This window comes from Myotis lucifugus, unplaced genomic scaffold (assembly GCF_000147115.1).
Source record: "Myotis lucifugus unplaced genomic scaffold, Myoluc2.0 scaffold_257, whole genome shotgun sequence".
NCBI lineage: Eukaryota > Metazoa > Chordata > Mammalia > Chiroptera > Vespertilionidae > Myotis > Myotis lucifugus.
Window position 1 is genome coordinate 1,496,834 of NW_005871305.1, and position 21,285 is coordinate 1,518,118.

General features: G+C 35.9%; 1 protein-coding gene across 1 annotated transcript in view; it reads left to right on the forward strand.

The window, feature by feature from the left end:
* The window catches only part of ZNF804B (zinc finger protein 804B), a 380,963-nt gene that overhangs the window by 304,720 nt on the left and 54,958 nt on the right, over positions 1-21,285 (forward strand). The gene's annotated exons all lie outside the window — the stretch shown is intronic.

Consider the following 21,285-nt stretch of genomic DNA (forward strand, 5'->3'; position numbering starts at 1 on the left):
AATATGTTTTCCTAGAAGTAGCATAAAACCATAGGTGAACTTAGAGATGATCTAAAGTAGACTGACATTTATTCTAGAATTATGTATAGGAGGAAACCAGAACCCAACATAATAATGTCATATTCAAAAGCACCTAGCTAGTGATAGAACTACAACACTAGGCAGAATGAGACAGAATCTGTTATATTTTTTCAGGAGTTCCAAGGTGTAGGTTTACAGAATAGTAGTCTTTGGGGGGGAAAAACACTCTGAAGAAAAGGTTACATTTTCCCAAGAATACTCTATTAGAAGAGTCAAAAAGGTTGTTTTATAAATGAATCATTGCAAAGAACCAAAAACACAGGCAAAGCTGAGTGTCAATGACAGATGGAAACATTTTCTTTTTCTTAGTGTGTATGTATGTGTGTGTGCACGCCTGAGTGTGTGCAGTAATGTAGATCCTATATATGGCTGCTAATATTCTCTGTTTTAATCTGTCTGTGAAAGAGGCAGCTATTGTATCCATCCTGTTAGATTTTATCTTTGCTGCATGAGGTATGGGAATATTGGCATTTATGAATTAGGAGTGTTAAATAGGACCATTAAGAAAGAAAGTCCACATGGCCAAAGGATTATTGCTAACAGTTGTAGGAAGGTGCACACTCCTGGTATCAAATGGACCAGATATTGGAATATGTGAGTAAGTTTTGTATAATCTAGACATAAAATATTTATTCACAGTGAACAACAATAAATAACTAGGCTAAGATCACTAATACTTATTGAGTGCATATCAAATGTATGGCCTTGGGAGATGGAAGATCGTTTCTGTCTTTAAAGATATAGCATGTGTATGCAATTGACTGTATTTCAGTGAAAAGAGCAAGAACAACGGGATAAATTATTTTAGAATTGTGATTTCCAAATCTTAGTGTGCATAACAATCACTTTGGAGCTTGTTAATAATCCAGATTCCTAGATTCTCAGATACTCTAATTCAATAGCTCTGAGATATGACCCAGGAACGAGCATTTTAAGATAATATAAAATGGAAATTTTCAAACATATAAAAATAAACTATGTGGCTACCATCCAACTCCAATAATAATAAGTTTTCTTTCATTTTTACCACCACCCCTCAGCCTCCTTCACCTCCAACCACCAGGCACTATTTTGAAGCAAATTCTAGGCATCATATCTTTTCATCTGAAAGTATTGCAAGATATATAATAATACTTAAACAACCTAGTCATTATCACATATAAAAATGAACAGTAATCTTTTTATATCAGTTAGGGTCTTATTTTCTTGGTTGTCTATAAATGACATATGAATTTGGGTCAGTTGAAATCAGGATCCAAAAATATCTACACTTTGGATTGACATGTCTTTAAGTTTCTTTTAATAAACAGTTGACCCTTGAACAACATTGGTTTGAACTGAGCAGTTCCAATTATATGCAGGCTGAAAAAATAAGTACACAAGAGAATTCTTTGGAGATTTGTAACAATTTGAAAAAATCTTACAAATGACCCATGTAGCCTAGAAATATCAGAAAAATTAAGAGAAAGATATGTCATGAATCTATAAAATATATGTAGATACCTGTCTATTTTATCATTTACTACCATAAAATAGGTATAAATCTATTATAAAAAGTTATCAAAACTTATGCACAAAACATAGACCATACATGGGATAATTCATAGTTAAGAGAATGTAAACAAATGAAAAGATACAGTATTAAAACATAACTGCAAAAATATAACTATAGTACATATGGTGTACTGGTATAATAATTTTGTAGCCACCTCCTGATGCTATTGTGGTAGACACATGTGTCTCCAGTATGTGCTTAAATCACCTTATGATGTTAGTCATCTCTGCATGAGTAGTTCTCCCCAGTAAATGGTGTACATAGTAAGAAGGGATCTCTTGCGGTTCTCCCGTATTTTTCATCATGTTTAGTGCAATGCTGTAAACCTTGAGTAACACCAGAGGACCTATGCAAAGTGCCCCTAATCGTTCTGAAAATACTTCCAAGAAGCAGAGAAAAGTCTTGATAAATATTTTAATTTCTTGGTATGTAACACAGGTTGAGGTCTGCAGCTTCTGTTGTCCACCATTTCAAGATAATTGAACCCAGCATAAGGACCACTGTAAAAAAGGAAAATTTATTAAGCCATCACAGCAACTATGCCAGCAGGTGTGACCTTGCACTTTTTGCAAAATACCTTTTTATCTCATATTAAAAATTCAGTTTTTATGTGGGTGCAGGATTGCTAAGCAAAGCATATGTATAGACTCAAATATGATTAGAAAAAAAACAACAAAGTTATTATATGACAACTTAAAGCAAAAGGAAGGTTAAAGGTTCTAAATCTGGAGAACTTTATGTCAGCAAACAATGGTTTGATAATTTTAGAAAGAGGCTTGGCTTTAAAAATGTCAAGATAACAAGAAAATCAGCTTCTGTCAACCAAGAGGAAGCTGATGAGTTCCCAGATGAAATTAAGAAAATCATTGATGAAAAGGATATTTTCCTGACCAGGTGTTTAATGCAGATGAAAGTTCCCTATTCTGTAATAAACAAAACAAAACAAAAATGCCACATAGGACATTTATCAGTAAGGGAGAGAAGTAAGTACCAGGATTAAGACAGGAGGGAATAGGCTAACTCTACAGTTTGTGTAAATGCAGCCGGGTTTATGATCAGTATTGCCCTTATCTATAAAGCTGCTAACCCATGAGCCTTAAAGGGAAAAGATTGAACACCAGCTGTCAGTCTTTGGTTGTACAACAAGGAGGCCTGGACAATGAGAATCCTTTATCTGGATTGGTTCCATCGACGCCTTATCCCAAAGTCAGAAATTACCTTGCCAGTAAGTGACTGCCTTTGAAGTTATTTTATATTGGACAAGCTCCTGGCCACCCAGAACCCCAGGAGTTCAACACCAAAAGGTCAAAGTGATGGCGTGAGGAAGAAGGTAAATGGTGGCAGAAGGAGAGTTGATTTTGGGAGGTGAACACATAATACAAAATACAGATGATGTATTATAGAATTATATACTTAACACCTAGACAATTTTATTAACCAATGTGACCCCGATACATTCAACAAAAATTAAAACAAAATAAACAATATTGCTATCCCATGAGCTCTTCCTTAATCACTTATTTCTCTGATTTGTGTGTGTGTGTGTGTGTGTGTGTGTGTGTGTAGTCTTTAGGATACTCTTTATACAGTATCATGTCTTCTGCCAACAATGACAGTTTTACTTCTTTCTTTCCAATTTGGATGTCTATAACATGGACAAATTTGCTCCATAAATTCAGGGAGCCCATAATCTAACTGAAGAGAGACATACATGTTAATATATCTTCAAAATATGTTGATTTTCCTGTCCTAGATATTGTATACCTAGGATACTAAGAGAGCATACAAAAGTGATTTTAAAAAGAAGAAGAGATGACAAGTGAACTGGACTTCTTAAAGAATAAATAGAAGTTAACCATGTCATCAAGAATGATAGGCCCTATATGGTAGAAAACCTATAACCAAGCCTTGGGGGCTGTTAGAAAGCATGATCCATTTAGATAGAAACTGCAAAAGATTCACTGTGGCCACTAAAGTCACCATCAGTTTCTTGGTGAGCTCTTTAAGATAACTTTGAAACTACTTCTCATTCCTCTCATTCTTATTTTGTAACAGGTCTTGCTTTCATTATTTATTTTGCATTCTCTTTTATCATTTCTATTTAATCTCATTCTTGAACATTTGCATGGGCCTTCTGACTGGATTTCCTGCTTCCAGTATTTCTTTTGCTCCAAACCAACCTTTTTATTTATGGCCACAGTAATCTTCCCAAATGACCCTATTTATATGATCACTCCCCTACTTGGAAATCTTTAATGGGTAGTGATTGAGTTTTTAAGGAGTCAGAACACAGTCTGATTCTTGCTTCCATGTCCAGATTTATCTCCTGCAACTCCAGAATTTCCCAAAAGATGCCTTATGCTTTCCCACCTGCTCATCTTGGCTCATAATTCTCCCTCTGCCTGGGTTGCCCTCCCATCTTGTGGCTGTATTTCAACATATGCTTCTGTATATTTAATGCATAGGTTGGTAACATATCTAGATATTAAAAGATCTGAGATTTCATGGTAAGCTGATTTAGCAGTATTTTCCAAAGTTCCTTTGATCAAAACTTATTAATGTTGTGCTGATTTTTGTACATGCTGCCCACTTTGGAAGATATTGAAATAATTAAATTTGTTGTAGACTTGGTAATAGTGCTTCCTTGGGTAGTATTGAAATATTTCTGTCTGAAGATTTATTTTGGCACTAAATATTTGAAAATTACCTGAATTTTAAGTTGAGCTGAGTGTACAATTTCACTTTTAAATGAAATCAGTTTCATTTAAAAGGGAAATTTTCTGTACAGAAGAAGAAAATATGCACTGAAGTCAAACATGAAAAAGTCTTTTGTTTTTCAAATTCCAAAGCTAAATATATCTATAGGGTTCTTGCTTCAGTAAGGGCTCTTCTTGATTGTGATGATTATTATAATGATGATAGCAGAGATTGGCCGAGAGTATTTTTGGCCTGAATAACGTGAACAGTTTCCTTAATTTTATTTTCCATGTGGATTCAGACAAAATATCTGGCCTCTTCTGTTGAACTTCCAACAATATGGTCTCTCTGGTATACTCAAAAGTGAATCCAAAATCACATGGAGTTAATTCTGTTACTCATTAATAGAACAGTTTAGAACTAGAAACAATGCATTCTGAATTTTTCTTTCTACTTTCCTTCCCAAATTTGTAATTACTCAGGATCCTTCAGTTTAATAAGTTATTTCTAAAGCCTTTAAAAATTTTGTCTCATGTAATAATATTTTATTATAAAGATTATATTTTTCATAGATTTATTATAATTGAGAAAAATAAGTCAATAATTAATTAATTAATTAATTTTTAAAATCTTTATTGTTGAAAGTATTACATATGTCCCCTCTCCCCCCCATTGACCTCTTCTAGCCAGCCTCCACAACATCCAACCCCCTACCCCAGGCCTTCACCACCCTATTGTCTGTGTTCATGGGTTATGATGGATTATGCATATATGCATACAAGTTTCTTGGTAGATCTCTTACCACCCACCCATCCACCCTCCCCTACCTTTCCTCTGAGGTTCCACAGTCTGTTCCATGATTCTATGTCTCTGGATCTATTTTGTTCTTCAGTTTATTTTGTTCATTGAATGAGATAATGTGATACTTAATTTTAAAGAATGAAGTAAAACAGTCTGAGATTGTACCTCTAATTAATTCCATTAGACATTTAATATTTTTAAATAATTTGATAAAAAATTTAAAATATTTTTCTTATGTATTGTTTGTAGAGAAAGATAGCTTATCAGCAGCCAGCTGATTTTTTTTTTATTCTTAAATAAGGGGAAGATGAATTTTTAGCTTTGACAACCCCATTCCATGTGTAACTTAGGTTTTTGGAAATAATTCAATTGTTTTAGCTATCACCTTGAAGTTCATATAATTCCTGATAACTGCTGAGCATTAATACTAAAGCAATTTGAATAGGTATTCAAATGTTAATAACTTGGATAGAGACAGCACTGTAATGATTAATATGGCTAACATGTCAGTAGCAAGTAATTCCTTGTGAGATGACCTACAAGTCATAATCCCTTTCTCAAGACTGTTAGCTGCACAAAATAGCAGACATATGTCGTAGCTATATCTTTACAAACACAGCTCCTAGGGCAATGTAGACTAAGGAGAAAATAAACAAATCTGACTATATCAAAATTAAAAGCTTCTGCACAGCAAAAGAAACCATCAACAAAACAATAAGAAAGCCCACTGCATGGGAAAACATTTGCCAATGATATTTCCGATAAGGGTTTAATCTCCAAAATTTACAGGGAACTCATACAACTTAAAGAAAGGAAGATAAACGATACAATAAAAAAATGGGCAAAGGATCTAAATAGACACTTTTCAAAAGTGGACATACAGAAGGCCAAGAGACATATGAATACATGCTCAAAGTCACTAATCATCAAAGAGATGCAAATCAAAACAACAATGAGATACCATCTCACACCTGTCAGAATGACTATCATCAACAAATCAACAAACAACAAGTGCTGGCAAAGATGTGGAGAAAAAGGAACCCTAGTGCACTACTGGTGGGAATGCAGACTGGTGCATCCACTGTAGAAGACAGTATGGAGTTTCCTCAAAAAGTTAAAAATGGAACTCCCATTTGACCCGGTAATCCCACTTTAGGAATATATCCTAAGAAACCAGAAACACCAATCAGAAAGGATATATGCACCCCTATGTTCATAGCAGCACAATTTACAATAACTAAGATTTGGAAACAGCCTAAGTGCCCATCTGCCAATGAGTGGATTAAAAAACTTTGGTACAACTACACAATGGGATACTATGCTACTATAAAAAAAGAAGGAACTTTTACCATTTGCAACAGCATGGATGGAACTGAAGAGCATTATGCTAAGCAAAATAAGCCAGTAGGAGAAAGATATATATTACATGATCTCACTCATATGTGGGATATAATGATCAACATAATTTGATGAACAAGAATAGATCCAGAGACAAATGGGGGGGTGTTAGAGAGCAACCAAAGAACTTGTATGCATGCATGTTAGCATAACCAATGGACCGGTGAGGGCTTGCCTGGGGTGGGAATGGTTGGGGAGGGGTTCAACTGGGGGAAAAGGAGATATATGTAAAACTTTAGACAACAATAATAAAAAAAGCTGTTAGCTGCAAAAGGGTAATACTAGAACAAAAAATACACATTCTTACTGGCAGCAGAAGTCTCTTCTGCCCCAGAGACATTCTGGCTCATCTCAATTTAGAAAAAAACAAATGAGCTGAATCCCCATACAATTAACCCATAAAAATATTTGCAATAACAAAAAACAAAACCACTTGCAGATCCTCCACACATTAAGCTTAATCCTCCTACTCTTTGTTTGCTTCACAATGGGATTTATTTTCACTCAGGAGGAGCACTGCACTTGTCAAGCCTGGATTTGAGCTCCAACTGATTCACTCTTAAAATATTGTTTTAGATTCTCCCATCTCTTCCTGCTCAGGATAAAATAACAAAACAGAAATATGTTTGTCATCTTGTCTCCAAGAGGAAAAGATGCCCAAAATTCCTAAATGAATTAAACCCAATTACCTCTTGCTTTGCTCCTACAATTTGGTTTATATTTTCTCCATATACTGTCTAAATTGGCCCAATAATATATTCGGCATATGTTTAAGTTAGTAGTCTTCTCAATGTGACAACAACACTTCAAAGTCCAGTTGATTTGTAAGATCAAGATTGAAGAAATATGGACAGGAGTATCTGAAATGAACCATAATTGTTGGTAAAATAAAATAATATTTATCTCCTGTGGTGTTTTACATTCTATAAACCCAGCTTTCTGGTATATATAGAAGATGTGGCAAAAATAGGTTTACAGTTGTGAGTACAGGAAACAGAGTTTATTTTTGTGTTTATTTATTATTATTTATTATTTATTAATTATTGTGTTATTTTCCACTATATTTTCTACAATTGGCATGTCACTCTGTCCTACATCAGTATATTCACCCATCATTGATTAACCACCTTTTCCCCAGTTTTACTGAGAAATAATTGTCATACATAACCGTGTAAGTTTAAGGCATATAACATGGTGGTTTGATTTACATATCTTATGAAATGATTACCACAATAGGTTCATCTATCATCCATCATCTCATATAGATACAATATAGAAAATATTTCTCCTTGTGGTGAGAACTCTTAGAATTTACTCTTAACAACATTTCTATATATCATATAGCAGTATTAACTATAGTCATCATATCAGCTCTTCTTCACCTTAGTAGTCTGCATAGCCTTATCTGTTATTTGAATATCTTTCCACTCTCCCTTCATCCCTTCTTTTTTCCTTTCTTCTTTTCTTCATTATTTTCCCCCTTCCTTTTTTTCTTTATTTGTGGGCCAATGCCTCTTATATTTCTCAGTAAAATAGGATCAATGTTACCTTCCTCAGAGTGTTGTGAAACATTAAAAAATGCATGAGAAACCCTAACCCAGTGCCTAGCATATAGTTAGTACTCAGTAGAGCTGATAGAGGCATAGCTCACAAGGGAGGCTTGAGGGCCATTTCTCAAGAATATTTTGTGAGGGATTCTTTCATCAAATGGGGGGCTAAACTTAAGGATCTCTAACATATCTTTATCTCTGAAATTATGATTATATAAACTTGTAGTCAATTATAACTTTCTCATTTAATTTCATCTTAGGCCTAGACTAGGAAGTGAGACAAAAAAAAATGCTGTTAGTGATAGGTCCCTGGAGCCTTACCATCTCATTGGCCTTTTACTTTCTGAATACAACTTAACAAATTCGCTTTGATGTATGTCACATGTCAGATACCATGAAAAACTACACAGCAGAGTCTTGACTCTTTAGCATGTATATGCTTGTAGCCTTTGTAAATCCATTCGTTTACTTTTCCTACCTTATTTTTTAGATTTTCTAATTTACATTCTAACTTTTTGATAATATTTCAGCATATTATGACAGCTCCATGCTGAGTGAATTGTGCATGAAATTAATCTTACAATGTTTAATATCAGCTTCAATTATCCCATTGTTCAAGATTTACAAATGGCTATATTCTTCTTATCTAGTAAGTATTATCTGCTGCATATCTGGCACTAGATGAGCTCCTCTACGGAACAATATGTATTAACTGCTGGTAATTTAAGTAATAACTTTATGTCCATTATAGTCAAATAGCCAAAATATTGCAGACTTGTAGGTTGCAACTGAGCTCACTGCCCACACTAGTTAATGACAAGTCAGAGGTTAGAAAATGGAGTAGTATTTAATGAGTAAATCAGTTTTAATTTAGTAGTTCTCTCCTATTTTCATAGAATTCTTCAAGTCATATATGGCATTTGTTCAATAATTTCCTCCTTAAGTTATTTGCTTAAAAATCATTTGTTCTAGGTACTGTGTATTCTCTTGATTTAAAAATAAGTAATCACTTCCAATTTCTGGCCTATCATGTATGGAATTTGGGGGTTGAAACTCCCATCTGCATAACCAGACAAAAACTGAGCATCCTGAAATCAACAGATGTTCTTAGATCCAGAACTGAGGATAGAGGGTGATTGTCTCACCCAAACTGGGAAAAACTGACAGGTGGAAACAGAGAATCACAACTTACCAAAGCTGAAGTGCAGGAATTCTGGGGGAATCAGTAGTTGTGTAGGAAAAGCTAACCTATAATTAATGAATTGCTGGAGGCTCATTGTGGACAAGTTTGATTTAAAATCAAAATGGTGAGAGGGCAGTCTTAGTCAGGTCACCATGCTTTTATGACTTTTACCGCTGGAGCCCTATTTCATTCTTATAGTGAAAATGGGAGGGAAAAATCCCCTTGTGCTACTGTCAGAAGGCGAAGAAATGTAGTCATTTTAAAATGTGTCAGAGCATTCTGGTGTTCTTAAGATCTGCCTTCAATAAAAATATTTTCCAGGAAAAAACTTTTTAACAAATATTGAGGATGGAAAATACCCATCTCCCTGTTTAGCCTTCCTAATGGTAACAGTGGTGAGGAAGGGGCAGACCAGTCCTATGAAGCACTTGTGGAAGTCATAGCCCAGCAGATCACTACAGACTAATCATAGTCTTGAGTGAGATCTAACCATAGGACTACAGAATACCTCACCTCCTCCAACCAGCACTTCCCACCACACCAATGGAGCTCGTACCAAACAATAGAAAATACAACAGAAAGAACAGCATATCTCCAACCTTACTTAAGAAGTCTATAGGGAAGCCCTAAGTCAATAGAGGAGATACAAACATGGGAAAAAGGACAATAAATAAGAACAGATGGGTAATGTAAACAGATATATGGAAACTCTAATAAAGAATTTTTTTAAAGTGAGAAATCAGAAACTGCAACAGAAATGAAGAATGCCTCTGAGGCATTCAATAGGTTGGACATGGCAAAGGGGGAAATGAGTGAACTTAAAAACATGTAGATAGAAACTCCCAAACTGAAAGGCAAAAAGAAAATAAATAGTGAAAAAGGGAGAATATTAAAGAATTGTGGGAAAATTACAAAAGGTGTAAAATACATGTAAGGTATTACAAGAAGAAGAAGGAGGAGGAGGAGAAGGAGGAGGAGGAGGAGGAGGAGGAGGAGGAGGAGGAGGAGGAGGAGGAGGAGGAGAGAAGAAACCACACACACATACACACACAGAAAAACACACACTGAGAATTTCTCAAAAGTAATTATTAACAATAAATTAAAGATTCAGGAAGCTCAGAAACAAAATATTTTAAAAAACCCAAACCTCAGCATGTTATATTCAAACTGCAGAAAAAATCAAAGACAAAGAGAAAACCTTGAAAGAAGCCAGGGGTTGAGGGGAAGCACCTTAGATATAGAGGAGCAAGGGTAAGAATTACATTGGACTTATTTTCAGAAACCATACAAGCAAGAAGAGTGGAGTGATATATTAAAGTGCTGAAAGAAGAAATAACCAGTCTAGATTTCCATAGAATTACTAGAAATGCCACAATAAAATAGATCAATGCAATGCTTGACTCAATAACATACTACTTCTATAATACAGCTTTTTTTTAAAAAAAGCCTATGTATAATAGAATCCTTATCATTCTATTTTCTATTGGATTATCAGTTTTCCAGCTAATCAAATATTATCAGATGACAAACCTAAAAATTAAAAAGATAGTCAAGCACTTTGTCACTCTACTAGAAATTGCTATTTGATCTGTGCTGAGAAATATGGAAAAGTCTGAATCTTAAAAACTTTCATGAGGACTAACAGGCATAGTATATTGAGGTTTAATTTCTTATACCATAGCCAACTCTTCTTTATAGAGTCAAAAGCTAAAGAAAATTAGCAAAAAAGAGATTTTTCACAAAGTAATGGTGATAAATGTGGGCTAAATTTATATTGAAAGTCTGAATGATCCTCTGAATTTATGGAAGTCCATATGTTCAATGCATCATTAAGGAGACTGAAATACATTTGAGATTCAATTTTGAATAAGTTAATATGCATAAAATTTGAACAGTGTAAAAGCTACCCTTTACAAAAATCATTCTGGATCCACACATATAACTGAAAAAAAAACAAAAAACCTTAATTAGATACTAACAGTGATGGTTGCCTATTCTTTAGGACAGTTTTTCTTTTTAAACAACAACTATGAATATGTAATGTATTCTTCTGCAGGAAAAGACAAAACCAAACCAAACTGATGACCATCTTAATTTAGGCCAAAATAGTGTTTTGAAGAATTGAACAATTGGCTGCACTGAAATGAAATGGTTTTCTTTTAATGCTTTCCACCATGTCTTTGTACAGAACATGTTTAATATGTACTAAATATTCATTAGAAAATAAAAATTTTAATATATTTTTAATCTAAACCACCCTACAAAACCATTCCCTCAAAATGTTTAATACATATCTATTTCTAAAGCTGATTCCCAAGTTTTGTAGCTTCTCAAATACAAATCAAGTTATAATATGTAGTTTAATTCATTTGCCAATGGCCACAATGAGTAAATTGTTTTTATTTCTCAACCTTCAAATTTAAATAAATTCAACCAATATGTATTTAGACCCTACTGTTTGCAAAGATCTCAATGTGATTCAAGGAAAAAAAAATGGAGTAAGGTGTGTCTCTAGGCTACAGGAAGCTCATAAATGTATGATGACCAACAAGCCAGTTTCATTTTTGAAACTTGTAAAGTCTTGGGCAACCTGTGGAGATGCCTACAAAAGGGAGATGAGAAGGGAGAGTAAGACAAATAATTCTCATATACTCAGCCAAATATTATGAGAATTACAAGATTATCTATGATGATTGAAAGAAAGCACAGCAAGATAAATATTCAATTCGCTAATGCAAAGCAAAGTTCCACCCATACATACAGAGAAAATAATTGATTCTCTCTTAAGATAATTAAAAGTGGACCTTTCTAATTTATCTGAAGCATATGTAACTAGTCACTTAGTATTATTTGAAATTTGCATTTTATTATATTCATTTCTTGGCAAACTATAAGACTTTCAGGATCCTAAACTGTAGTGATATTTAAATTATATTCATGTATATGAGAATAAAATATGTATAACCATTTATAATTTTAGCTTTATAAAATACTTCTCTTAGATTTGAGTTGGTGCTATTACAGAAGAAAATGAATGTGGCTTATATTAGTAAATTATATCTCACAATATACTTTTTGCAGTTCCATTGAAATGTCCTCATCAGTAATTTTAGAATCTTCCAGTCTTGTTTTTAGGGTTAGAATATTGTTTTCTAATTAATTAATTAATTAATTCTTAAATTTCAAATCTGTTTTTCAGACATTGCGTGTTAAGCATTACAAAGGATTTTAACATTGTTAAGGACAGAAAGGTAATGTGGAAAAGTAGGCAGAATGACAGACCTGAATCTAAAACTGTGACTCCATCACCAATGAGCAGTGAAAATTATGTTCGGTTTACTTAGATGTAAAGTGGGGTTCCTAGATCCTTTCCATCCACCTAAGAAGTATGATGTGATGATGATGAGTTAAGGTGAGGAATGTTAAAGTACTCCATAAATTTTCAAACAAACAGGGCTCTATTGTCCTCATCTACACTTTCTAAGCAATTCCATTTGCATAGTATACTAGCTCTATGCAGGAAGTGCAGAAATAGCAGCCCAAAAAAGCTGGGGTGAGGTACCCTGTGACTTCTAAGCCTGAGTCAGATCTTCAGGACCTCCTGTTCAGAGTTGGATATGCTACTAACCCACTTATTCAGTGCATACGGACCACTGCTTTGCTACACTATGCTCTCAATCAGGTGGAGTAAACAGAGAAAAAAAATGTAATAAGAATAAATGGTTTAAACCACTTATCAAGTTTTACCAAGAATAAAGTATTAATTGACAAACAATGAGTTGAGAAAATGGGTACTTTCCACAGAAGGCTGACTCAAAGAAAGCTTTTATTTATTTATTTTGCAAAATATTAGAGACCTGACCTGAGTATATCTGTCAATAGAGGAAGAAAAGGGGGGGTCAAGATGCGAGGGCAGTTGTGGGATGAGGAGAGTGGGGTAGTAGCTCAGGAAGTTTTCAGTAAAGTGGGATTAGACCAAAGCACCAGCAAAGCAGACTTGAAAGGAGGGGAGGGGCAGAACTCTGAGAGCAAGGACATTAGTAGAAGAATGTTTATAGAAACTCACATTTTAAAGTATGGAAGGGGAAGATGAAGCTACTTACGTCTTAATATCTTTACTTTAGTAGACATTTACTGAACATTCATACCTAAATCATGAAAGGAGTAGTTCTTCAAACAAAAGATTATGATCCATTAGTGGGTCATGACTGATTGATTATTGGGTCATCAAATCATTTCAGTTGGCTACAACTAATATGTTCAAAATAAAATAGAATGAAACAGAATATATCAGTGTGTACTATATATTGTAAGAGTAAACTTTATTTCATCAAATTTTGTTGAAATTAAATGTATAAGAATGAGTATCCTGGGTCATGACATACAATGGATTTCCTTCTGTGAGGTGTAATAAAAAAAAAAATCCAAAAGCCACAGAATTGGAGAATCTCTATGAACTAAAGATGTTGTCAAGAGACAAATAGAGCTGGGATACAATGTGCTGATTGAGATTTATACTGGGCTAGTCAGTACAATGCCCTGCCTTTCTCCAGTGGTGCCCAGGAAGCCAGAAGTACAACTAGTGAAAGGAGCTAGTGATGTTGCTCAAAGATTAGAAATTGGATCCAGTGGAGGCAAAATTGTCAAGGAAGTGAATATGACCTGGTGGTTGTAGAGGCTAGGTCTAAAGTGGCAGATCTGAGAGTCCAGACTAATGCAGGGTAATCATCTATTTCTAAACAGTTTTAGCTGCTGGAAAATATCTTTTCCATTGAGCCTTCATTTCCCTTTCTTTTAATGTCTACCAGTAATATCTCTGATTCTCTTTTCTAGTGCCACACTATAACTCTAATCACTTCTGTACAATAAAAAGCTTTATGTATTTGAAATAGCTGTTGTCATTTGTAACTATTTGGGTCTAAATGTAGTTTCTCAATCTAAGTCTTGGATGCCCAGATACTGGTAAAAGCTGGTATAAGAAATTAGTGAAACTCTCTGAGCATGGTAAGGGCCTGGTTTGTGCAGAACAGAATCCAGTGGATTTGAGGGTGCCAGGAGCATATGGAATAGGGATGTGGATCAGCAGAAGCCAGAGGTAAACATATATGCAAAATAGGAAACAAAGTGGGACCCACAGCATCATTGTCTGAACTCTTCCATCTCATTGAAGTGGCCCTGAGCCTTGAGGGAGGGCCTGGCACTCTGGAGGTCAGGAGCATGACTCTTTTACACCCTAATTCAGCTTTTCTCATCGGGTTTTCAGGCTTTCTCCTATCCTCAGAGCAGAATAGCATTTTAACTTTTCTAAATTCTGTTCTCAGTCAGGGTACTGGGCTAGTCAGTACAATGCCCTGTTTTAAAAAAAATAGGTATCACTGATTGGTTTATTGTGTTTGTGAACATGTAAGGTATTTATCAGCTGAATTTCAAATTAAAAGTATTCTGATATGTAAGCTGTTTTTGACAGACTACTTCTGTGGTTGGTTATAGTGATAGACCCATTTATCCACAGAGAAAATACACAGATCAGTTTAGTTATACCTGTATGTACCCTGACATGGAGAAAAGCAGTTTGCTTATACTTTTATTAGATTTATAAAATGTGGAGTTTCTTGATATAGATATATAGATATATAGATAGATAGATAGATATAGATAGATATAGATAGATATAGATAGATATAGATATACTAATAAAAGGATAATATGCTAATTAGGGCAGACATCTTCTTCAGGACATCCATCCGGACGTTGATCTGGACAAAGCCACAGCAGCTGCGAGGCCCAGGGGTTCAGGCCTCACAGCCACTATGGCTGGCAGTAGCAGCAGCAGCGGGGTGATGGGGGCGGCGCCTTTCCCTGATCAGCCAGGTCACCTCCCACAGAGAGAGGCCAGACTGCCGGTTAGGCCCGCTCCCCATGGCTCTGGGACTGTGAGAGGGGGCAGGCCGGGCTGAGGGACACCCCACCCCGTGCATGAATTTTAGTGCACCGGGCCTCTAAAAAAAAAATAATATATATATATATAGATAGATATAGATAGATATATATATAGACTGATTTTTTTTATTCCAGTGGTTATAAAAATGTATTGAAATTTTTCGAAGTTTTTTGAGATTATTTTCAATGAGTGTTTAATATTGGGCAAGCACATTCTCACACTAGTAAATCATATTTAAATTCTAAATTAAAATTAATACTTCACCATCCTTGTGATTGTAAATTACTCATGTAATAGGGATGTAATAACAATTCGTCAATCATAATATCTTGAATAAAATGTTCTGGTTTCTAATTACTAATATGTTTGAAAGGAAACCATTTTGAACATATTACCTTGCAAATCATCATATGCAAACTGTCATTTTGTAAGTAGGAAACTAAGGTATATAGATGTTCAACAATTTTCAAAGTCATTTTGCTAGTTAGTACTGGCAGACCTAGCCTTGGTTTCCAGTCTGAATATATACTTTCTCTTTCTCCAGTTTTGGAGAGCTAATTCTGAATTATTTCTAGAAGGGATGTGTCTATAAATTCCTTCATGCTTATGGGAGTTTTGCCTATAATTATTTATTTATCTTTATGGATTTGAAAGAGAGAGGAGAAGAGAGAAAGAGAGGGAGAGAGAGGGAGATTTATTGTTCCACTTATTTATGCATTCAATGGTTGATTCTTGTATGCACCCTGACTAGAGATGGAATCTGCAACCTCTAGGTATTGGGATGATTCTCTAACCAACTGAGCTATCAGGTCAGGGTCTGACTATGATTATTCATACACAGCCCATTGTGGGATGAAAGGCCTTTCCCCTCTCTTCTTTTTCTGTTGGAAGTGTGTTTTGTGTTGCTAGCATTAAGTCTTATGGCCATATTTTTAAAGTGAAAAATCATTATATAGTCGACTATGTATCTCTTCTCACCCTAAATAACCTCTGCTATTTATAATTTAGAAATAAATTTTCTGCTCGCTGACCTGTCTTGCTTGATTTAGAATTAACATCGTTCTTACATTTTCTGCCTAAACTCTTCATTTTATATTTGGTACAACTAACTGCTTTTTTCTTTACCTTAGTTTTATTTTTTTTCTCTGCTCTCATATCCGCCTTCTTCAGCTCTCCACTCCAAGCATTAATATTAGACCACAAACTCAAACCTTGTGGGCAGAGCATGATTTTTTGTACATCACTTAAAATCTTCCCATTTCATTATTATCTATAATTGCTTTATCCACTGGTTTTAACAAGGTAGGCCTTGACTATTTTAAAACATGCTTATTATATTCTTTTAAAGATGTGAGAGACTTAACTAGTTATGGCCCATTTCTAGTTGTGCTTTATTTTTTATTTAGATTTTAATTACACTCTAAACTGTACAGTGCCTGTAGCAGATGCTGACAGTGTCCTGTCCTCATCACTGAGTTCTTCCAGGGTCTTTGGTTTTCTCCCAATTGGCAGGAGCTACACCCCTGTGCCTGAGGCATTTGCTTTCGTTTCTCTAACTGAAACTACGCAAGGCCATTCTACCTTATGTATAAGAAGTGAGAGGCTGGACCTGGACTAGCACCACCCCACCCCCAGGATTCCAAACAAGTGATTCTACTGAGTATAAATATCCCAGTCCCTTTCTCCGTAGACAGAGGAATTCTGAGGCATTGATTTCATCCCTTTCCAAGTACCTTCCATGTTGCTCACTAGCACCTAGTTCAATACACACCCATCACCGGCCTTCTTTCCTTCTTGAACCCCTACCTCATGCCTGCCAGTGCTTCCCGGCCTCCCAAGTATCCTACTTGCCCTTTAATCTTTGTCTCAGAGTCTGCTTCACTAATATTCTTTATAGTTATTCTTCTTTCATTTATAAGGAAGTAAAGATATCTATATTGGGGGAGAATTAAATAAATGTATAGATCTTGGCTCATAGTAAAACTCTAATACCATTGCATCTAGTCTTTTTTTTTAATGTTATCTTTTTCTGCAGAGTTCTCTTTCCCAGGTCTAATTTTCTATCCTCTATATCTCAACAAGATGAGTGATTTTACATGGGCTGACAAGGCCCTGCCAGTGGTGACCAATGTGACAAAATTTGAGAGTTTGCATATGAACGCTTCACACATTTCTCTGCCCTGGATTCCTATAATCCCATCACCAGTCATGCATGTTTACGCAGTGAAAATAGTCTTTTCCTGCAGTCCCACGTGAATCATGACAAACACTACAGAGAGGGATCATGTTCAGTAAAAGGCTGTGGAAGAAGCCTGTCTCTTTTTCCCCCTAGTGCAGTGGTCGGCAAACTCATTAGTCAACAGAGCCAAATATCAACAGTACAACAATTGAAATTCTTTTGAAAGCCAAATTTTTTAAACTTAAACTATATAGGTAGGTACATTGTTATTAACTTAATTAGGGTACTCCTAAGGCTTACGAAGAGCCACACTCAGGGGGCCAAAGAGCCGCATGTGGCCCGCAAGTCTCAGTTTGCGGACCACGGCCCTAGAGGAACAATATACATGGTCTTTCACGCTTCCCATCAACTTTTTTCCAGCAGGCTATTTCCTACTCATCTTATAAAACTCAGTTTACAGGTCTTCTACAAAGCTCATTCTCATCATTTAGAACTTTTTTGTAAACTGGCATAGCTTCCAATATTTATTCCTATCAGATTATATAATCTACTGAGCTGTTAATATCCTGTTTAGCCCATTAGCAACATCCTAAGTAGGTAGCACTAGATTATTTATGATTGCAGCTCTAGCTCCTAGAATAGTGTCTATCACATTCAGACACTGAACTGTTAGATAATGATTAAATTTAAGGATATTATTGGAAACTAAAGGCCCGGTGGACGAAATTCGACTGCCGGGCCTAAACTGGCAGTCAGACATCCCTCTCACAATCCTCGACCACTGGCTCCTAATTGCTCACCACCTGCCTGCCTGGTTGCCCCTAACTGCCTGACCGTGCTGTCCTGGTCACCCCTAACTGCCTGCCCCTGCCAGCCTGGTAGCCCCCAACTGCCCCCCCTGCCTGCCTAGCCACCCTTTATTCCCCCCTGCCAGCCTGGTCGCCCCCAACTGCCCCCCCCTGCCTGCCTAGCCACCCTTCATTCCCCCCCCCGCCAGCCTAATTGCCCCCCAGCCTGCTGTTCAGTCATTTGGTCATCCCTCACTAACCCCTTTGCTGGCCTGGTTGCACCACGCAGCCTGCTTGTTCAGTCGTTTGGTCGTCCCTCATTAACCAGCCTGCCAGCCTGGTTGTAGGCAGCCATCTTGTGATCGTGTGTTAGTTAATTTGCATATTTCCTCTTTATTATAAAGGATTAGTAAGTTAGGGCTAGATCTTAAAATGATTCTAATTAAATCCATATGGTTACAGAATATTAGTTACCCACTCTTTCAAAATGGACATAGCTGATGGTCTGCCTTCTGGTTGATCATCCCTACTTTTATGCCATTATGTAATTAACTGTATTTCCCTGTTTCCAATGTGTGCTCAATATCAAACATGCTGGTGGTTAACCTGAGAATATTTTTGACTCCAAATACAAATAAGCCTTTAGATCATCTCTTGCATCATAAAAAAAAACAGATTAAAAAACTCAAAAAGCTTAAAATAATAGAATATTTCATTTTTTTAAAATTTCTGTTTAAGTAAAAGAGAAAAATAACCCTCAATATTAAAATGCATACTATTTCCAAGCATATATAACATAAAAATTACATGTAATTATTCCATTGTTATGTTTATAATTATCTGTCACTTAATTTATTATGTATTGATCTTCTCAATGTTGAAACATAGAGATTAGTTTGATAAAGGGTTACATGATGTCCTTTACTTGCTCATTAAAGATCTGTCTTACAGCAGTGCTGCAGGAGAAAGACTTACATTTTCAAATGCCACCCAGTACAGGCCAGTGATTGCTTTTGTCTTAAGGCAACAAATTCTACTTTTAAATGTCAGCTTACTTAATTCTCTGTTTTAATCATTCACATTTGTGAAGACTGTTTGGCTTAATTAAGAAATGCTGTACCTGCCCCACTGGGAACATATTATTTTTTTATGGCACACAAAGCAAATAAATCAGGAGTTTTAATATTTGGAAGCAGTACATTGGACACAATGGGTTTATTTTAATCATTACTATTTTAAAAATATCTAGCAAACAGAGCACTGATCCTTTTTAAGTTAATGTTTAGATAAACTAAGGTTGTCATTAAATATTAGATACAGAGGAACTACATTTGCCACTTTTTAAAGTGAATGCTAGTCAGCATTTAAATGAGCAATTTAACCCTCTTTAAATTGGAAAAACCCTTGGGACAGTTAATTTCATAGTTGTTAGTGATAGCCAAGTAATTGTAGGATGATTCTTCATATTTCATTATATGAGAAATTACAAAAACATATCAGATGTTTGTATTTAGAGCAGAGTGAATGACACTCCTTCCTGGAAGAGAATATTTTATTATTCTGTGCACTGATGTTTTAATTCTTCTAGAACAGTCACAATAAAAACACCCAGATCTGAAAACTGTGGATGTGTTTGGTGGGGTGGTACTAGAGGAGGGATTGTTGTAATGCTATTCTTCCTCACTCCAGGGAACTAAGAACTGGGAAAATTCTGGTAACAGTGTTTACCTGAAGCACTGAGATTCTGACTCAAGTTCAAAAGGCAGGCCTGCCCTGGTCCCTGGGATCAGGTGTATCTCTTGCTAACAAGGTCTCCTGATATTCTGATGTTGGCCAGCATCACATGTCTAAGACTAGAAAGCACTGGAAAATATGAGATGCCAGTGAGATTCACTCTATCAGTCTGTCTTAGGTCTTGGTCTCTCTATTCACATGCTAGTTGAAGAACCCTAAGCTGATCAGTTGTTCATTTGCTAAATATTTATTTCAACACACATTTATTATGCACTTATAATATTCCAGACACTTTTGGTCCACACTGTAAATCTCAATGAGAAAAGCTAACTTCAACTGGTAACCAATGGAAATACTCACATTCTGAGTGATCACAATATGTGGAGACTAGAAGGTTCTTCCTTGAGTCTTAAGCATATGCCATGCATTTGCAGTTTATTTTCATATATATATTCTTCACCAAGGATAACTGGGGGATGGTGTGTGAGTAGGGGGCTATATTTGTAACCAAGCCATGGCTCTTCCCTTAAGATAATGCTATAGATCTAAGTACCAATCAGTGCCTATGGGTCGGTTCAAGTGAATCTGCTAAATTCACACAGATCTCAAGAGCGGGCTTCCAGATGCAGTTGCGCAAGTTATGCATCATAGTCAAAAGGCAGAAATCTAAGCAGCTCAGTGTCTGCGTGGACATGCCTGGTGTCTCCCAGAGAAAGGTCAGGATTTCTGGAACTCACCAGCTTATAAATAAGATTTAAGTCAAAAGACTGGATAAGATCACCTGGGAGAAACTGTTGAATGGAAAGAAGCCCTAGGAGCCTGCCCTGAAGAACTCCAACATTTTAAGTTTGGAACAAGAAAGAAGGGTCAGCAATAATCTTTATATGGAGCAACCGGAGTGGTGGAGACCACCAGCAGTGTTGTAGAGCTGTTCCTTGTAAACAGAAAGGCCAGCAGTGCCCAATACTGAAAAGAGGGAGAGCTGGCTTCAAACCCACTTCTGCCCACACATGCTCTTGAGAAAACCACACCACCTCTCACTAAATGCATATAAAGATATCTAGTAGCTTTGAACCTGGCACTCAGGGATGGAATCTGGTCGGCTTCCCTCTTCCATCTTTCTAGGCGGTCTCAGAAATGCTATGCACAATACTTTGTTCTCCAATGAATGCAGTGAATGAAACTGGAAGCTAAAAGACAAAGTCTTTCCATATGAAGGAAATAATTTGAAAAGTATATTTTCAACTTTCCCCACAACCCTTTCTATGTTTAAATGAACTACTAGGAAAATGTTGAGAAGGAAGCTTTGTAAGAGGAAGAAAATTCTAGTACTGATATAACAGTAAGCGGCCAGGCTCTGTAAAATAGCCACACGCCC